The sequence below is a fragment of the Lycorma delicatula genome, chromosome 5, assembly GCF_047948215.1.
Source record: "Lycorma delicatula isolate Av1 chromosome 5, ASM4794821v1, whole genome shotgun sequence".
In the NCBI taxonomy this organism is placed as follows: Eukaryota; Metazoa; Arthropoda; class Insecta; order Hemiptera; family Fulgoridae; genus Lycorma; species Lycorma delicatula.
In genome coordinates this window covers 143,680,466-143,701,819 of record NC_134459.1, presented here as the reverse complement: position 1 = coordinate 143,701,819, position 21,354 = coordinate 143,680,466, and the positions used below count along the sequence as shown (strand labels likewise).

At 31.3% G+C, this 21,354-nt stretch overlaps 1 protein-coding gene across 2 annotated transcripts in view; it reads left to right on the top strand.

Moving 5' to 3' along the window:
• The window catches only part of Spec2 (CDC42 small effector protein Spec2), a 418,767-nt gene that overhangs the window by 10,181 nt on the left and 387,232 nt on the right, over nt 1-21,354 (top strand). For both annotated transcript variants that reach the window (XM_075365396.1, XM_075365395.1), the window contains exon 2: nt 2,125-2,173. The gene's annotated coding sequence lies outside the window, so the exon portion shown is untranslated. The remainder of the gene's footprint in view (nt 1-2,124; nt 2,174-21,354) is intronic.

Sequence of the window (21,354 nt, the reverse complement as noted above, 5' to 3'; positions counted from 1 at the left end):
CTAGACGGCGTTCCAAGAATCTTCAAAAAGTTTCAAGTTTTTTTGCCAGGTTCAGCTACCCCTGGGAAAGTGGATGAACTAAAAATCTTAGCGAAATATTATGATAATTAATGTTCTGAATCTCTCCTCCAAACGGAGTATCTTATTTGGTGCGAGGAGATAAAGTCGTTAAATTTAAAATGCGATCTAGAGTACAGATTATGTACTCTATTATTAACTCTGTTATAGATTGGCGCACGAATTAATCCAACATTTAGTTTTGTTAAAAAATATTTATTTGAATCACAATACAGAAAAGTAAAATACACGTGTTTCTATATACCTGGAGATTATGTTCTGCTTATCACATGTTCAGTATGACCACCATCACGTCTAGCAACTCCTTCAACACGAACTCCTATGTGGTTAATTACTCGACGACAAATATCCTCGTTTATCTCGTCGCACGCCTCTATGATTAGCACTTGCTGTTCCAGCCCTACAAGGATGTTTAGGGAAAATCTTTTCCTTTAGAAATCCCCAAAGAAAATAATCGTACGGTTTTAAATCAGGACTGTTTGGGGGCGGGTTTTGTCCACACGCAAAACAATTAGGAAATCGGTTTGAAATGACATTTGCGTTAATAGTTTCATGCAGAAAGTTTAAAACAACATTAGCTATGTGTGTGATCTGGCTCCATCCTGTATGAATCACTCTTTTTCTAATTGGAACCCTTTTGTAAGAAGCTGAGAAACAAAATTATTACGCAGCATGTTTAGATAACGTTCATTGTTCACTATCTGTTCAAAAATGAATGGCCTTGTTACCCCATGACTTGAGATAGCGGCCCATACTGTAATTCTTGGAGCGTGGTGTACCTTTTCATGAATCACGTGTGAATTTTCGGAAGCCCAAAAATGCATATTTTGTTTAACATCCCCGTCTAGGTGAAAATGTGCCTCATCTGAAAACCAAACATTGTTCAACAATACGTCTTCGTTCATAGGCCGTTCAACGATTGTCATTCTTTGATATTTGTTGTCAACCGTTAATTCAGGCAACACTGTTAAACAAATGCAAATAGTTTTTTAAAATTCGCTGAACAGATCGCCTATAAATCCCAAGTTGTGCTGCTGATTGTTGATTTACCCGGACTCCTTAGCAACGTCCCTCTGAGAGCTTCGACGTTCTGTTGAGAACGAACATTGGCAGGCAGTTCGCGTCTTTCAAATACTGAACCATCACTATTAAATTTTTCGTAAAGTCTACGTATTGTTTTAAATGAGGGCGACCACCAAGTTTGAGAATGTGCACGAAACCGTCTTTGTGTTAGCACCACACTTTTCGTTTCATTAAAAAACAATACAGTTTTAACACGCTGCTCAACAGTCAGTCTTCCTTTGTAAGCCATTTTGAAACGTTATACAAACAGCGAACTCTGAAAGAGAAGAAACTAATAATTCATGAACTTCTGCCAATTAACAGGTTAATAACACGTTATTAACCTAAACAATTGTTGCCAACCCGCTGGATTGGTCTAGTGGTGAACACGTTTTCGCAAATCAGCTGATTTCGAAGTCAAGAGTTCCAACGTTCAAATCCTAGTAAAGGCAGTTATTTTTATACGGATTTTAATTCTAGATCGTGGATTCCGGTGTTCTTTGGTGATGGGTTTCAATTAACCATACATCTTGGAAATGGTCGACCTGAGACTTTACAAGACTACATTTCACTTGCACTCAGCATATCATCCTCTGAAGTAACATGTGACGGTGATTTCCGGAGTCTAAACAGAAAAAAACAAAAAAAGAACAATTGTTGCCAAAACAAATGTTGAATCATTTCTTGTGCTTCCTGTATATTATTTTCCGTAACATTCGGAAAAGTCAAAAAAGCTAATTAATAAATTTTCTTAATATAATACATTAAATAATTTTTTAATTTAAATTTTCAATATTTTATTATTTAGAATTTTAATTTCATGGATCAATTTGTAGAATTGCATTTTACTGTATTTTTTATAGTTTATATATATATTTTACGATACTATTTTTTACAATTTTTATGAAATAAGTATTTCTTTAGTTTTCGGTTGAATTATTAAATATGAATGTTTTGTAAGATTTTTCTTCTTTTTTTTTTCAGGGGTCAAGACATTTTTTTCTCTTTTGACAATTCTCTTCGCTATAGAAAGGTATATTTATATTCTATTCGCTTATTTACAATAGGAATAATAATTTATGTTGGCCGGTGGATGACGGACGTAAAATGCGAAAATTAAACGTCGTAATCTTACAAGAAATACGTATAGTGATTTTTGTTTTATACTGCGAGCATCGTCTAACGATCGATACTGAAAAATTAGATCTACCGATCGTATTTATGACCTACCTCTTAAATAGTGTTACTCGTTTTATTTCACCTATACTTAGACTGTTATGGTGGGTATTTGTTGATAATTTTTAACTGTCAAACCCGGCCAACTTGTATTATTATTATTATTTAAACCCGGCTACACGTTACGTACCCGGCGTTATTACTGTTCTTAATTTTGTGTTTTTCTTTTATATATATTTTTATCGATAAGTTGTATTTGTCGATGTAATATTTTTACGCGTGCTCTGTATTAAATTTTAATTTAAAACTTGTCATATATCTTATTTATTTATTAAAATTCTGTAGTACTTATATTAAATATTTTAGGGGACATCTTTATTATACCTTCTCCCACTTTTTTTAGAATGGCCTTCAAAATTTTAATAAAGTTAAAATTATTTTTTGTTCGTAGATACCGCATAATCATGTACTAGTATATCTCTTTTATAGAATTTTTTAATATAAAAGCAGGTATCAACGAGTTATTCAGATTTGTCCCGTACCTGTTATTTCTGATAAACGGGATTTTATTGCTTTAAGCTATTTATTTATTAATACAATTTGTGTTTTTATTGTTTAGCATGTTAATAAACTATTATTTCATTATTATTTAGTAGTATTATTATTTGTAGTATTGTAGTGTTTATATATATATTTTGGCTTTCTCTTATTGAAACAGTTTTAAAGAAAAAACTTTCTTTAAATAATGTTAATAATCGGTGGCTGTAACGTAACTCCCATAAATTTTATGTTGATTTCACCTAGATACCTTTAATATGATAATACGTGTACGTCAGTTCTCCCCGTCTATTTTACTTGCTTTGTATTAATTTTTATAAGGGTATATAAGTGTAGTTGCAGCACGTTCTTTATTCAAGGCGTTTATTTCTTTATTTGCAAAACTCGTTCTTCTTTTTTATTTCCTTCTCGAAATTAAATTAACGCGAATTTAATTCCACTTGTCTTTTCAGTTGATAATAATTGTAGGTTGTTGAATATGTAAATAAGGTTGTTTATTCGTTCTTATTTATACACCATTTTTCTTTTATTAGATTAAATTATTTCTAAACGGTTTTCTGTGTATTATTTTCCCGGCCTTTAATTTTATAAGCGAGTTTAATTCCAACAAGTTGTTTTATTTTGTAGTAATGTACGTTTAATTTATCTAATTTAATTATTTTTCATTTAATTCAAAAATTTTGTCGTAATCGGATTTTAATTTAAGTTCACTTTTAATAATTAGACCGAATTAAATTGGAAATTAGGGTTAAGTTTTTTAAACCGAGATGAATTATTATAGTGTTAGTCATGAAAGATTGCGCTTATGTTTAAACTATCGTATCTCGGTTAAAAAAAATAGCACAGTATAAATGAAGGTATCTTCGGAAGCTACAATTATCTTTGCGTTAACTAGATTCGGCCGATTTTAGTTGCCATAATTCGTTTGAAAATTAAGGGCGAGAAAAGCGGAAAATTCACGAATTACTTTGAATTACTATAAAATCCAAACCGATCAATATAAATATTTTTTACTTTCAGGGGTAGATTAAACGATTATTTCTCAATAATTATAATTAAGATTTAGCCCAAAACTACTATTATTTAAACGTACAGGTCGTTTCAAGTAAAACCATAACATTTCGGTTAACCGAAAAAAAGCGTAGAAGGCGTAGAAAAAAGGAATTTCCGCTAACATCAGGTATTCATTTTTTAGAATTCTAATTTGCTGAGTGTAAATTAATAAACATTCGCCTTTTATGGTTGGGATCATTTACTGAATCATAAAAATCGATTTAAAACCGTCGCACTATATGATGGACTGAAAAAGCCGCCTCGGCGAGCGGTACAGTCTCCGCAACTATGTATACCTTCTTTTGTGTACTATTCATGAATCCTTTGTTTCACTACATGTGTTAGTGAAACAAACTAATTATGTTAGTTAATTATATTATACATAAATAAACTTATTACAATTATATGTACATTTCAAGTCATACACAATTAAAAAGGGACCTTATTTTAGGTTTATAAAACAAATAATAAACTAAGAAATAACTAATAGAAATAATGAAATTATTAAGAAATACGGTTGTTTTTAACTGCTGTTTTCTTTGTTTGTTTTCGGACTTCTATGAAAGTATTTCACTTCTGGAATAAAATATTAAAAAGAAATATTATCTGTAAGCACGTACACATTTTTTTTAATTTCAGTGTTATAATAAATTGTATTATGTTTACCGATATAATTTTAATAGCTTTTTGTAATCTGTTTTTTTTCACAGTTGTGCCTTTGATCGAAATGTTGTGAATAGTTGTAAAAATTAAAAAAAATCGCTTTCAGCACGCCAAAAGGCGGAGGTAGATTTCAACGGTACTAAGTATCGGATAAAAAAGATTTCCATCTTTACGTTAAGAAAAACTTCTAATTTACTCAATTCGACAATGGTTGCTTGTGAAAAAAGTCTCACATATTTAGCAAACTAGACGTCCCATCTTACAATTTCAGCAACTTTTTGGTCATCCCTTGCCGTAAGGGTTGGTTATATCAAAAATTGTTTCAGACAAAAGTTGTAGGTAATGTTTAGAGGACTAACAACCACTTTAAACCGATTCGATACTTTGTCTATTAAGGGCAGTATGATTTTTTTTTGTCTTCGAAACTGCATTTTTTCAACCCCCTGGGACAATGGTTGGGGGATATCAAAAAAATTTACTTAGGTAAGTTTGAAGCACTTATGCAAAGAATTTTAAACGAATTCGATATTTTATTTAATAAGAAATGTTATAGCGATATTTTATTTTTTTTAAAAAGCCACCCCATTTTCACCCCCATGGTCCGATTTTGGTCATTAACGAACACGGCCGAGATTTTGGGTTGTTATATTTCATGTATCAATTTTAAAGTAATTGGCGCAAAATTACGGCAGTTATCGTGTCCACAAGACAATGAAATATATATATATATATATATATATATATAAAAACTAAAAATTTATTTTATATAAACTTTTGAGCTGACGGTGGTTTTTGGGTCTGGTTTATGTGAAACGCGAAGATATGTCGAAATTTTCCGGAAGTTGAATCATGGTACCTATTAACACCATTAATATTTTTTTTCAACTTTTTTTTAATTTAATTATATTGATTTATTTAACACGTTGTTTTTTACCTGTCACAAGTGTGACGTCTTAGGTATATAAATAGAAGGTATATAAAAATACGCGCGTATTCGAATGTAACGTTAATCAAAATTTGAAAGCAATCGGTGAAGAACTTTCGGAAATTAAAGATTTTGTACAAACGAGCATTTACATTTTTATTTATATAGATTATTAACCTCCCATTGTAAAAAACGTTTTTACAATAAATAATGATTCAGTAATAACAATAAAAAAAAAATTGAAAAAATCAGAAGTAAAATAAAATTTTATGTACGTTTAATTAAAAAAAAAATTAAATGAAGTCGGATTCGAACCAATGTAGTTTCTCCTTGTAAGAGCCAAATATATCATTAAATAAAATTTTATTTGACTATAACTCTGGAACCAATGAAAATAAGTACCATTTACAATATATCGTTGAAAAGTTCTCAAAGAGGGCTTAGTACTGCAGTTAAGAAAAACTCCAAAATATTTTGGATTTTGGGCTCTTTTGGATACTTTTGGTCAAATTGATTGCAATCAAAAGGGAAGGTGCACAATTAGATATTACAACAATCCTGTATCAAAAATTTCAACATTTTACGCCTAATAGTTTTTGAGTTATACGAGACACATACGCACATACTTACGTACGGATGTCACGCCGAAAATAGTCAAAATGGATTCAGTGTTGGTCAAATGGAAATTTCCGTTGAAATCTGAAAACCGATATTTTTCACGATCACAATACTATTTCGAGATTTATAAATAACAGTTAATTATTTTAATTGGTTTCAAATTATTTTTATTGGTAACCGGTCCCTGGTTATTGAATTCACTGCTAACAATTTGATTTCGCAGATCTTGAAGAGTAGCAGGATTAATTGGTAAACCCAAAGGGTTGGTGTAGTGGTTAACTCGTCATCGCAAATCAGCTGATTTCGAAGTCGAGAGTTCTAAGGTTCAAATTTTAGCGAAGGCAAGAATAAATTTTTTACGGATTTGAATACGTGATCCTGGGTACCAGTGTTCTTTGGTGGTTGAGATTCAATTAACCACACATCTCAGGAATGATCGACCTGAGACTGTACAAAATTGCACTTCATTCACACATATCATCCTCATTTATCTTCTGAAGTAATACCTTACTTCCGGAGGCTAAACAGAAAAAAGTTAATAACCCTGAAGTAAAAGGTTACATATATATTTGTTGTTTATATTTTAATGACGACTATTACAAAATAGAATTATAAACGAGTGTTCCGGTCTAAAGTAATAACAAATATTATTACATTTGCTATTTAAAAATTAAATTATTTATTTAAAATCAAAGAGATAAAACATTTCATTTCATAGAACGTAATACTATTAAAAATGCCTATCTTATAAAAACAAAATTTATAAAAAAATACGAATAATACACATGTCATAATGACTCGCTTTTAATAAATTATAACATGAAAAGCAAGTTTAAATTTGATATTATATTTTGATACTATACGAATACGATAGAGCGCTTCCACTTTTAATATCAACGCATCACTTTATATTTAAATGGCTTTAAAATAATCACGTAATATTTAATAATTAAAGATCCGATGTTTAAATAAACGAGGTCATGGTTTTAAATGGACTTTTATTCAAAATCAGTAAAAGATTTTTAATAATTAAAAATAAATTATTATATTTATGTAAACTATTTATTTTTCAAACCGAATGAATTTTCCAATTTTAAGGGGTTGTAAATGGGTAATAACCCCCAAATTACAAATTAGTTTATTTCTTTGTATTTTTTGACAATCTAATGTTTTAGGTAGTTTTCATAAGAAAGCTACCTATTGTAATGATTCGATTTCCGGAAAATTTCTATATATCTTCAAGTTTCACATCCCTCAGACCCCAAAACCACCATCAGCTCAAACGTTTATATATATATATATTTTTTTTTTTTTTTTTTTTTTTTTTTTCACTTTCTTGTGGACACGATAACTGCCGTAATTTTGCGCCAATCACTTTCAAATTGTTTCTTAATTATAACTCGTCTGAAAATCAAGGTCGAGTTCGTTAACGGCCAGAATCGGACCATGGGGGGAGGGCTTTTTCGAGAAAACAAATTATCACTATAACTTTCTTATTAAGTAAAATACCGAATTCTTTTAAAGTTCCTACTATTTTCTGTAAAAGGGCCTAAAACTTACATAAGTAAAGTTTTTTGATGTCATTACCACTGGTCCAGGGGGTGGAAAAAATGGGGTTTTGAAGACAAAAAAAATTATACCTTCCTTAATAGGCACAGTATCGAATCGGTTTTTAAAGTGGTCGTTAGTCCTCTAAACGTTACCTAAAATTTTTATTTGAAGCAAGTCTTGATATGATCAACCCTTACGGCAAGGGATGACCAAACATTTGCTGGAATTGTAAGAAGATGGACTTGTATGCTAAACATGTGAAACTTTTTTTCACATGCAACCATTGTATTGAGTAAATTCGAAGTTTTTCTTAATTTTAAGGTGAAAATCTTTTTTTTCCCCTACTTAGCATTGATTAAATCTACCTCCGCCTTACGGCGTGGCGAAAGGGAGTTTTTCAGTCCATATTCTCCTCTGTTGAGTTTCAAAAATTTTATTTCTGTATTCTTTCGATAAAGTTTAGTTTTTTTTTTTGTATAATGTTGAACCTTTAGAGCTCTGTTTTCACCTGTTTAACGTAGCCACCTTGACCTTTATCATTCATTAGGTTATTGAAAATCCTGTTTATTTAGCCTTGATTGATTAATTCGGAATATCTGTCCATATCTCGTTTTCGTATTGTTACTCTCAGGTCTTCAATTTTATCGTATAGCATATAATATTACATAATATAAAGATATATTATATCTTTATATGATATCAGTTTGGGGCCTTCTTGTGTTCTTCTTTGACCATAAATCCTTAATATTTTTCTTTCTATCTTAAGTAGATTTTCTGTTTTAGTTCGATTTGTAGTTTCCATGCCGGACAAGATGGCTGATCTTACAACTCTGCTACAACGCCTTAATTTTTCACTGATAGAAAGGTCTTTTTTTTATAAATATTTTTTTTTGTAAAAGTTTAATTCTAATTTGTATTTTTTGGTTTCAATTACTGGCTTATCGGTTCTGTTTCTACTGACCCCGTAAGGGAAGACATTCACCTTTGTGACGATCCTGATCGCCACACCATCCCCTCCGTTCCTAGCCATCATGAGATTTACTGGAAGTCGGTCTTTCAGACCCTATTAACTTGATAACACAACACAATCATCATTTTGGCCTCTTGTCAGGATGCCATCGATGCAAATGCCTCAGTGTATTTTCACAACCTACTATCGCCTTCGTATGGTCTGTTTCAATCAAGACCACGTACCATAACTTACAACCCTCAACTATCAAATTAACCGATTAGCGGAAGCGCGATCCTCGTGCCTTCCTCTAACCCCGAAAGTTTCACACAAAAACTGTTCCTACATCTCACTTCAGTAAGACTATGCAATCAGATCATTACTTGATTCCGTCTAAATACTATCTTCATACTAACAAAATTCCGTTTCTGCTAATTATTTCTCCAAGATATTTAAAATGGTCCGTGATCTTAATATTGACATACTTTGTTTCTATTGTCTTTTTGGGTTATTTACTGGCATTTGTCATCATTTCTGTCTTTGAAAAGGAGATCTGTAAGCCTGTTTTTTCAGCTACTTCCTAAGAAATCGTAAAGGCTTATTACAGACAAAATCTTAACTTATCATTCATTATAAGTTTAATTATTTCGTGATATTTTATAAAACTAAACTTTTTCAGATATCTTAACTTTTTTTTATGCATATTTTATATAAATAATATACAAACAGTAGCCTTCACTAGTTTTTATTCTTCCTATCTTATGATATCGAGAAGGAAAGCGTTCAATTTCTTTAATACTGCGAATTCTTTTTTTTATCCTGTATTTTCTTTCTTTGATCACTGGTTTAGAGACGGGTGGATGAAGAAGTCCCGAAATCGAGAAGAGTATAGGAGAGTTTACAGGATAAGCCTGTAAGCTTAGATCTAGCAAAGCGGTAGCTTCGCCGCGAAACTGACTATAACAAAGTTCTCGTAACATTATCCTGGGAAATCATTTTTTTTAACTAAAATCAAATTTTTGAGTTTCTTAGTTGTTTTTTTCCTCAGAATTTTATTCTTTTCGAATTTTGTTAATAAATTTGATCTGTTTATAGGTAATGATCTTCAAAGTTAATTTACAACAATCAAAAAATAATATGAAATTTCTTTCAACGATAATTTCTTGAGTTTTGCGACAATGTTTTCGGTAAATATTTGAGATTTAATTCTAGGACTTATTTTACTGAATTTTACAGATCAAAAAACATATAAATCATCTAATTTTTATTTAGATCCTAAAAATTTCGGTAAGGCTTTATTTTACCCGTCGACGAAAATAGGGCGAATTTTTCGCTAGACGTAACTTGAAAACAAAGAATTTACAGATAAATGTTTATAGGAACTTTTTTTCTTATAATAATCTCTTACATCAGCTACTTGAAAGTATTGCCGCGCAATTTTGAACAACTGTGTCTAACTGGAAATTGGTATCAGCATCTGCTACACGCAGCTGTCTACCCTAGAATCCATCAAATTACAACTCTTAAGTATTAAACAGTTAGATGACTGAATAGGGTCTAGTAATCCTTGATTGGATGAGAGAAAATAGAAGAAAAAATATTATTTCTTTTAAGATCCAATGGAAAGAATCGTGGGAGGATTTTTTTTTCTAAAATCTGTTTTCCTTTTTTTTTAATTTGTAGCATTTTTTTAAACATTTATAAAATATTTCTATTCTTAAGAAAATTGATTAAATATGATTTTATTCAATATCACAATTGAACCTGATTTTTTTTACGTAAAATAATGTAATTTATTTAAATGTTATTAAATTTTATGAGATCCTCTAGAGGAGATAAACAAAATACTTAATGTATTATTTCTTGTTCAAGGATGTGTTAAGGAATTTGCTGTAAATGATGGTGGAGGGGAAGTAAGCCACTATGAAAGGGGAAATTAATTATATTTCCTTTCTAATCTTTGTTGCTATCCTCAATGTATAACTTGATGAGTTAACAGTATTTAACGCAGTCACTCGAATATAAAATCAATATTACCAACGATATATATACATACATACATATACACACACACTTTACTGAGGTTGTTATAATATTTTTTCTTGTATAAGAAAAAGAGAAATGAATGCAGTTAATTAAGGTATAAAATGTAATTTAATTTTGAATGCAATATAAAGGATTCAGCATTACAATTACGGTGTTTTTATTAATGTTAAATAACAAATTAATGTAAAATTATTATTATTGTTATCTGTGCATAAAAATTTGCTCACTTGCTTTTTGTGATAAGATTTCATTAACCTTCTCCTTGAATTATAAAATATTCTATAATTTCTATATCGTAAAGTATGAAAGACGTACTTAAATTACAGCGATTTATTTCTCTTTTTATGTTTATCCTTTCTCATACAACAACATATGTAATTTTACTTAAATATTATTAATAAAGTTTTTCAAACAAGTTAACTACTCTTACCGATTTCTCCATGATTGCGCGTTTTATAGATTTTTATTATACATCCAGATTCTTAGTATTTATAAGACATTATTATCATCTTCATTTATATAAATCTTTATCTGGGTAAATTTATAATACATTTTTTCAGCCCAAGAATACTAATAATATATTTGGGCTTATAGGGAAAGTGTATACATTTTGGTACAGTAATTTTTAATTAGGAATAATAATTATAAATTTTATTCTTACTTTACTTATTTACTTGATTCTTTTTTTCTTTTCTTTTTAATTACTATATCTTTCTAAACTAAAAGACAGTCATCGATTTGTGTATGCTCTAATAACTCAAAAACTACTTAACCGATTTCGCTGAAAATTTCCCAATTTATTATTTGTCCCGGGATTGTTTACACGTTTTTAGTTCCATATATTAAAACCGTTAAAAGAGATACATTGAAAATTTGTAACCACCAATTTAATTAGCCAACGTAAAATACACAATGGCGGCAAAATTCCAGTAAGCTGTATTATTTCCCTCCAATTTGTTGCCAAATTTTGAAAAATACCAGACCATTGAAGTTTGTTATTTCTACATTTTCGGAGTTTTTGAAATTTAATATTTTATTAAGGGGGTAAAACTTTTTTTTTGCCATTTTATATACTACCCTATTGAATCATATTTTATGAGATTTGGTAACATTATAATGGTAATTTCTGTTTGTAATTCTGATTATATGTTTCCCGAGCAAAGCCCAGATAGGAAATCTAAAAATTAATTGTTAGGTCCTGTACTGACCGACCAAAATGTTGCTGTAAAGAAGTTATACAATATGAATAGTTTGATAAATTGAACCGGATTTAATTTTTATTTATCATTATTATTTTTACAAGCATGAAATTTAATGAACACAGAGCCCTCCGGCTAAACATCAACTGATCTCAACAGGAAATGCAAGTAACCATATAGTACAGTGGATGTTAGTATGATTATAAAATAACCCAATATCAATGTGTTTTTATACCCATATATATTTTGTTTTTCCCGTCGAATAAAAATTTCTTATACTTCTTGGCACTATCCGTCATAGTATTTCATATGCCCGTGTTTCATGTGAAAAAGCTGAAGTACAAGAAATACAAATCAGAGTTGTTTTCTGCGAGAATGAATGATGTTCGTCCTTATGGTGAACATAATGAAGGTATTGATTGTGTTGTAGACTGAAATCATGTATATTTCGGTTGTTTTAGTATGCTGTCGTTTCGAAAAAATGTAACAGAAAACTATTTCACGTATAACCTTCCTAGTAATCTTGGTATGGAGGTCTTTTTATACATAAGCTACGCTCACACTTGAGTAAATAAGAGAAACGTTTATTGATGTACTATTAATTTTTCCTGTTTGTTCCTCAATTTTCCTTATGGTTTATGACACTGAAATAAAAACTTCTGGATGTTACTGTTTCCTCTCTGAGTGGTAAAGATTAAATAAAATAGAGGAACAAGAGGAAACGTTTTGTCTTGAATTTTTTTTTTAGTACTTGGACAATTTGTCGACAGTGTTTCTTGTTCAGTCAATTACTTGTTTGCAGCGATATATTACTATAAAACGATAACTAAAAAAAACCTATGTATCCTCCATCATCTTAATTACAAAAAAATATAAGGAGAAACAAGATTATTGGGTGAAATTTAGTGATGATAGAAATGATACCTGTAAGAATGAAGTGAAAAAATGTAATGTGGACACCAAATTACTTCATTGTATGCCTATTAAATTACATATACACATTTTATTAAAATGAAAAGTACTTAAAATTTTACTTCAATGATAGCAAATGGTATTTTTTCCTTTTTAATTTTTTTTTTATTAAATTATTATTTATTGTAAAACTTTTTTACAATCGGAGGTTAATACGAGTAATTATTAATAAATCAATATATTTAAATTAAAAAAAAGAGATGTGCCTGGGTAAGGCACATCAGTCGAATCAGACTTCATATTCATTGAAATATTTGGATCTTACAAGCAAGATTCAAATAATTCATTTGGCTATAACTCTGGAACCAATGAAAATAAGTACCGCTTATGATATATCGTTAAAAAGATCTCAATGACGGCTTATTAATGCAGTTAAGAAAAAGTCCAAAATCCAAATTATTTTGCAATTCGGGTTTTTTTGACACTTTTGGTTCAGTCGATTGCAATAAAAACAGGAGGTGCATAACTAGATATTACAACAGTCCTAAATCCAAAATTTCAACATCCTATGGTCATTCCTTTTTGAGTTGCCCAAGATACATACGTACGTACGTACAGATGTCACGCGGAAACTAGTCAAAATGGATTTAGGGATGAACAAAATAGATATTTCCGTTGAACTCTGAAAACCGAAATTTTTCACGATCACAATACTTCCTTTACTTCGTAAAAGGAAGTAAAAAAAAATCAAAACTTGGTAAAAGTTTTCAATCAAACATGTAATTGTTAGCTTTCAACAGTTAATGTTTCTTTTATTTTTACTTAATATACTATTAAGTGTAACTGCTGCTTCTGAATCATCATTCTCGCGTCACTTACTTAATTTAATTTTATTTAATTCGTACTGAAATCACAGCGATAGAAACCGCAAGGAGATTAGAAACTCTACCAGGTCTCACAACTATTAAACTACCGCACTCAATCCACTTTTTTCACAACAAAAGACTTAATATTTTATTTAAAAAAATATAATTTAATAAAAATATGTTTTTGGAGCTATTAAAAATATGACCGCCATTTTGGAGGTTTTCATCAATACTATATTCTAATTTAGCATATATTTTGATGAAGACCTTTTTGAGTACGTATATACCAAATCTTCTTAAAATCTATCGGGAAGTGAAGCGAGATTAGGGTATTTATCTACATCAACTTTTTTTATTTTGATGTCCGTAATTTGAAACCCTTTAATTTGACCAATACCTTTCCGGATATCTGTTATTCAAATTTATAGATTTTTTAGAGTTTTTGAATTCAGTCTTAAAGAAATAATTAGTCAAAAATAAACATTTATCATTATTATATATTATCCTGCAAACAGATCCTTTATATTAGCAATACCTTAAACCTTAACTACTTTCCTGGCTATTTTAATATATATCATAGGAAAATTATTATTACTTTAATAGGACATGACTGTTATGCTTGACGCTCATATATTCTCAATGTGCATGAGCGTTTTTCTGTGACATTCCTCATTTAAAATACTGACGCGGGTTTGCGGCTCGATCAGGATATTGACAATTGAAAATCTTTATATAATTAAAATTTTATTAGTTTAAGAACATAAGTAAACAAGAAAAATCAATAGTAATAATAATGACAATGGTAATAATAATAAACGACAATAATAAACAACACAGTAATAATTATAAATGTCAGTAATCAACAAATAATAATCATAGTAATCACAACCACGTCATTAATAATAATAATGAATAGTGATTACATACAAAATAGAATTTAAAGTAATCGTCAGGATTTATTTACCGTAAGTTAATTATAGAAAACCAGAATTCAGCTTATAGAAAACCAGAATTCAGTATCATTGACAAAGACATTAATATGACCGCTAATCTTAACACTTCTAACCACTTGTCTTGTATTAACAACAGTAGTACAGTAGGTAAGACAAGTATAAGGTTCTTTTACTGCAAATACCTTTGCTGTTCACAAATATGATTACCCTAACAATTTATTAATTAGATTTAGTATACATTACCTCACTCACATGTAGCGTAACAGTAACTCACCGAACAATTACTTGATTTCGTTTATTATCCACACTGGAATTACTTATGATGTCACCTTAATCGCTTCGTACGCACTAGAAATTCTCTCCTTCACTGACCTCCTCGCAAAATATTCTCGCTTTAAACTTGCATAACTCCTCCCTTAGAACTCTCTCACAGAACTCATCGTAGCACTCTCTCGCAGACTGATCGTCAACTGGAATGGGATGGAATGGAATGCAAAGTTGGCGGGAGTTTGCAAATTCTCCCTTCGGATTGCAGAGCCTGGACAGTGTCCCTTACTGCTGGGTGATTCTATCGGGCGTGTTTTTACAGGTTTACTTTATATGACGAGTCTAATTTTTCAATTTTTGTATTTATTTTATATTTTGATTTTAAGGACGGATTTAATTGCATTCCAATCCGTTGTTAAACCAGCGTTATCGAACCCATTTCATGGGCCGACCGCGGAAGGCTAGACTTTTGAAAACCTGTCCTTCCGACGTAATTCCCCTTCAGACCGTCCACTGAAGTCCTTTTGGTGCTAACGCTACATAGGCTAACAGGAATACGCCACAACGTGGCACTAACTATATGGAGGGAGCAATGCGCCCCCTTCTCCGGAGGAGTCGCAATTGCTGATTTAAACTAATTTAATTGTAAATTTTAAGGGAAAGTTTGAGTAGAAGCTCTTCACCACTTCTTTGTTGGCTGCCCTTCAGGACGCATCTCTGCTGGGCTCTTTCTTGGACTCCCGTCCGGGACGTTGGGTCGCGTAGACGGTCTTCTATCTTCTTCTTCTTCTCCTTCCGATGACCTCTTCGTTCTTCTTTGGCCTGCACTTTCTGAGAATTGGCAGTAACCGAAGTTACATGCCATTAACCTTGAAATTCCCGTGGCTCCGAAGGACTGAACGGGGAAAAGTGCAGGTTTCTTCGTTCTTCTGTTCAGTCAGTGGCTGCTGGGCTCGTTCCCTCTTCTTCTTTCTTGAAAGGAAAGGGAATAGGGAAATTACAATTTTTGATGATACCTATTCGCGATCGCGGGTATGGGGCGGCGATCGCCTTCGTGGAAGAAGCAAGAAGCAGGTTCTTTACTACATATCATAATCTTAATCTCCAGACACACGTGTGTCCGGGAAGGGTTTGGGTGGACCGCGTGACCGCAGTGAAGAAACCATTTTTTTTTTTTTTTGAGTTGGCTGTTATGAGTATCTGTAACAAAAGAAACAGAACACAAACACGAAAAAAAAAATTATATTATATTTTAACTTTTGAGATGGCGGGATTAAAAGAAAATGCCCTCTCTATTTCGGTGATCGAACGACCTCACGTATCTGTAACAAAAGAAACAGAGCATACACACGCGGAAAAAAAAACTTACCGCATTCTATTGTCATTTATCGAGACAGTATAACTTGTTGCCTTGTTTCACAATTAATACTCAAAACTTATTCACTCGCGACCCCGGAAACGTTTCTAACGCGTTTTTCCTTTTATGGCTCATGCGATATGGAGGCCCCTAAGCCTGGCTTGTCGATTCTCGGCTCCCGCACCGCACCATCACGGTGGTTCGTCCAGTACGGCGTGAGGCCGCTTCCTTACAACTGTCGGGGTTGGGTCCTCTCGGCAGATGTCCCGGAGATGACTGTGTTCGGACACAGCCGCTCTCCCGAACAGTCTGCGCGCCTGCGTCACCCCCGAGTGTCAACTGGCCTTCTCCGGAGTTCTTATACTCCTATCCTCCTTACCCGCAGGACCGGACGCAACTCGAAGCGTGAAAATGATCGTCCGCCCTCACATTTTCCCATGAGATTCCTACCGTGGTCCGGTAACCCCTTTTCATTGAACAACATTGTTTAGGTATTCCAGCGGGCAGTATTGCAAGGACGATTGTTAAAAGGACCTGTTGGCTTTACTAAGAGGGTTTCTTCTGGCCCCTTTCTGGATTCCTCCCGTTATTATATTTTCTTCTTAATTGGTAGGAATCCGTCACTTAGGTCCATTATACCGGTCTTGTTACAATATATTTCAGAAGTCTCCAAAGTAATAACTTAGCTGAAATAAAAAATAGTTGCTAATTCAATCATCTTTGTAATATTTTTTCTATTTTAATTTACTGTTATTAATTAAATCATGTTATCATTTTTAATAGAAATCAGTTTATTGGTTTCAAGTAGATGGTTATTTTATCTGTATTTTTGAATACTTTATTTCTTATTGTAGCTAATGTATATCTATCTCCAGTGCAATAACGGACCGTCTGGGAGCTTGAGAAAATCTATGTCACTTATATGAAAATGATGAACAAGCATCAACGGTCAAGTCACGCTAATTGTAGTTTTAAGTTAATTGAAATAATATTATCTGTATAGTTAACATTATAAGATAGAATTATTTATTTACCGTTTAGCGTACTGTTCTTGAGCTGCAGCGAGATGGATCGTATAAAGAAATGAAGTTAATGTTTCTTTATTTTGAATATACACTGCTTTTACTTATTGGAGAAAGTTTTAGTGATGGTAGAATTAAATAATTATTTCGGAATATTTTCAAGGGTAACGTTCAGACGAATTACATATTTAATGTAATTAAATTGGATGCAGTGTTAGTGAGTAAATCGTTAAAAATAAATAAGCGATGGGTTTTCCTTTTTTTCTCCAGGTTAATCGAATGAAATCATATCATATGCACATTATTTTACATATATAGCGTATATAATAGAACGTGTGAATATATATATACATATGAAATACATATAAATGGACAGGCATTTTCGTTTAAATATGATTGTATTCGAGTTAACAATTATTTCATGCAAACAACTCTTAAACTATCTGCACGTTTTAGTTTTTATATTAGCCGGAGGCCTCTCTTTTTTTAAACTTACTTTGTAGTGTATTTATAGTACGTTGATCTATCACGATTTTGTACGCGTAGCAGTATATTATACTAAAGATTTCGTAATATTACTAGAGGGAAGGTCATATTAGATAAAAAAAGGCGATCCTTTCTGTCAAGTTATAAAAATCATACCGCCTTTTTATATTAATTAGTAGGTCGGAATGCGGATCGTTCAGTCTAATAAAATAAAATAAATAAATTACATTTTAAGTCTAAGATATATATAAGATATCCCTCGAAGAAACGGTGAAACTCGTGAGGACATTTTCTGCGACTATTGAAAAAAAATTCATATAAATATAGATATAGAAACGCTTTGTTTTCGAGTTACGGTTAACGAATGATTTCGCCCGGATTTCAGCTCTTCTAATAAGAAGTCTTACCGTAATTTTTAGAATCCAAATTAAGGAGTAAACTTGGTGGTTTCGTATGAAATTTGAGCTGGGAAGTAGGATAAAACAGGTCCCAGTTTTTATGATATCCGACTTAAAACACAAAGTTCGGTGTCAAAAACACTTTTATCTTTTTCTTAGGTTTGTAGTACAATAGCTTTGTTAAATGATTAATAAATGCAGAACATTTAGTTACATAAAAATAATAATAAATAAATAATTACAATTAAACTAAATTATTAACAATTTAACTATTTTTATTGTAATTTAACTAAATTATTACAATTTTTGTAACTTAATAATTTTGTATAAATTTTAATTTTAATTCTGAGAAAGTTAACGTAAATGCAGCCAGTAAAAAGTAAATAAAAACTTTTAAAAATCGTTTTTTTTCATTGAAGCAAAACAGACGAAAAATAAAACGTATTATTCTGTACCTAATAAACATTATTCTTAATAAATAAAAAAATAAAATATATGAAAAATTATAACAGAATAACAAACGTCAGTTACAGTAATTAATCGAAATTTCCTCCTTCACAATGTATACAGCACTCTGCCCGACGTAAAATATTTCTGGTGGCTTTCCGTATCATATCGAGATCGTTTCGTATAAATTCAATAGCATTTTGTATTTTAATGAGTAACTCTTCTGTAGTATTAACTTTTTGTCGGTATACTATCGTTTTCATATAGCCCCAAATGAAGTAATCTAGTGGCGTTATGATAGGTGAACGCGGTGGTCATTCGATTGGTCCACCATGTCCTATCCAATTTAGTAAATAGCATTAAAGAAATTTCTAGCTACTAAAGAAAAATATAGCGTTGCATTATCGTGCTGGAAAATCATTTGCAATCTAGTTTATGAAAGTGTATACTCCAAAAAATCCGGCAATATTTTTTTTTCAAAAAATGAACGTATGCATCTCTCGTAAGGTTTTCATTGAAAAAAAAGATCCCAGAATTTTGTCTTATGCTCTCCCAAACATTAATGTGAAATATATGTTGGAAACTAGGTTCCACAGTACAATATGAATTGTCTTTGCTCCGTAGATGACTATTTTTGTAACTGAAGACTCCGTTTCTCATAAAAGTGGTTTCATCAGTAAATAAAATTGAATTTACTTTATCAGTATTATCTAGAAGCCATTAACAGAAGTTAGACCCCTGGCCAACAGAAGTAATCTGTTGCCCGCTAATTTTGAACCTTCTGTAGGCGGAAAGATAGGATGCGTCACACTTTGTTTTTTGATAAACCAGTATAACATGAAATTCGCCTTGTACTAGTGCCTAGACTACGCTGAATCGCATGATGTTCATCATTAACACGATGATTTACTTTGCGTTCGACGGAAAACAAACACGTTGAGATGACCCTTTCGTTCGTAAATGCTTATAAACCCAAGATTGTTTAAAAATAATGTTTATTAGGTATAGAAAGAATATTTACGATTTTCTGTCTATCTTTCGTCTGTTTTGCTTCAATAAAAAATCGTTTTTTATTGGTTTTATTTACATTAATTTTCTCAAAATTAAATTCTCTACACGTTTTGTTACTAAATCTTCCACATTTATTGGTCATTTAACAAAGCTATTTTACTACAAACGTAAAAAAAAATTGTTTTTCGACACTGAATTTTGTTTTTTACGTCGGATATCTTAAAAACTACTGGAGTTATAGTTCTAGGGCTGTTTTATCATATTTCCTAGCTCAGATTACATAAGTAACAACCAACTTTACTCGTTAATTTGGGTCTCAAAAATTACATTAGGGCTTCTTTTTTTTAGAAGGGCTGAAATTTGGACGAAATTTTTCGCTAGCCGTAACTCGAAATTAAAGCGTTTCCAGACCTATGTTTTTTATGAACTTTTTTCATTATTTTCACTAGTAGAACATGTCCTGAAAGTTTCTCCGTTTCTTTGTGGGACGCTCTGTATATATCGTACATATAGTAAATGTTAACCCTCCCGTGCGGGAAGTTTATAGATCGAGGCTCAGTCGAAAGAGTTAATGGCAACAGCTCCTCGATACCATTCTGTTTTTTGGGTTTTAATTTAAAATACGTTTCAGATAATTTGTCTATCGGTGTAACAAAGTACGGGTACTTTCATTACATTAAAGAGGAACGCAGCTATCTTTGCGCCCGGAATCAGTAAAACTGTAGATATCTGAAGGCTTCCAGAATATTATATGAATCAATCAAAATCAAGACTACTCTTAATTTTTTACAGTTACTATAAAGTAAATTATTAAGCTTCATATTTATCGGAAAAGATATAACGGGTCTAAATCTAATCCAATAAAATGAGATTTTTTATCTGAAAGAAATAGAAGTATAAAAGATTAAATCGTATTTAATATTCATATTGGTGGTGTTTGCTGTGAAGAAATCGATTACGTTCGTATTTCTTGACTGCCCCTTTTTGTGGATCCACCCCTGCAAAAACTTCCTTTTATTTCATCTATTAGTGTATTGTTTTCTTGTTCCGTGTTCATTACTATTTTTATTGTTTGTACACGTGCATATTTGCCCCAGCGAATCTACGAGCTTGTGACGTCACGTGCTGATATCTCATTAGATTATTGTTTTCCAAAACATTATTTTTGCGCGTAATTGTTATTTTTATATCTTTTTTCGACTTATAAACAATATGGACGCCCAAACAATAATTTATGTTGTTGTGTGTTCAATTCTTTCCACTTGAGTTGATTACGTATATAAAAATGCTTAATGATCTTGTGAACAATAAGAATTCCTTATCCAATAACTAATGCTCTGATTGGTATTATGTACAGGCCTAACAAATTTATACATGCAGTTAGAAATGATGTCTTTCGTCACGATTATATTTAGATCCATCATTCGTAGTACACAATGTGGGTATAAAGAAATAAACTTTAGTCCAATTTATATCATGTTCAGTGAAGGTATTCGGATAGCGTTTTTGTGCGGTCATATTATTTTATAATTACTCATTGTTTTTCGCAATTTTTTTGTAATACATTATTTTTTGTTTGTGTATTATTAGTGCGGTTTGTTATGGCAGAATTTAAATCCGTAATTAAGAAAAAACTTAGGAGTCAAGCACGCGAAATTATCAGTATTGTGTATGATTTTATGAAAAAATAAACTCTAAAAGTAGATAAATTAATTAACGACAAACATATAATTGGCACTCAAAAATGCGAAGAAGAA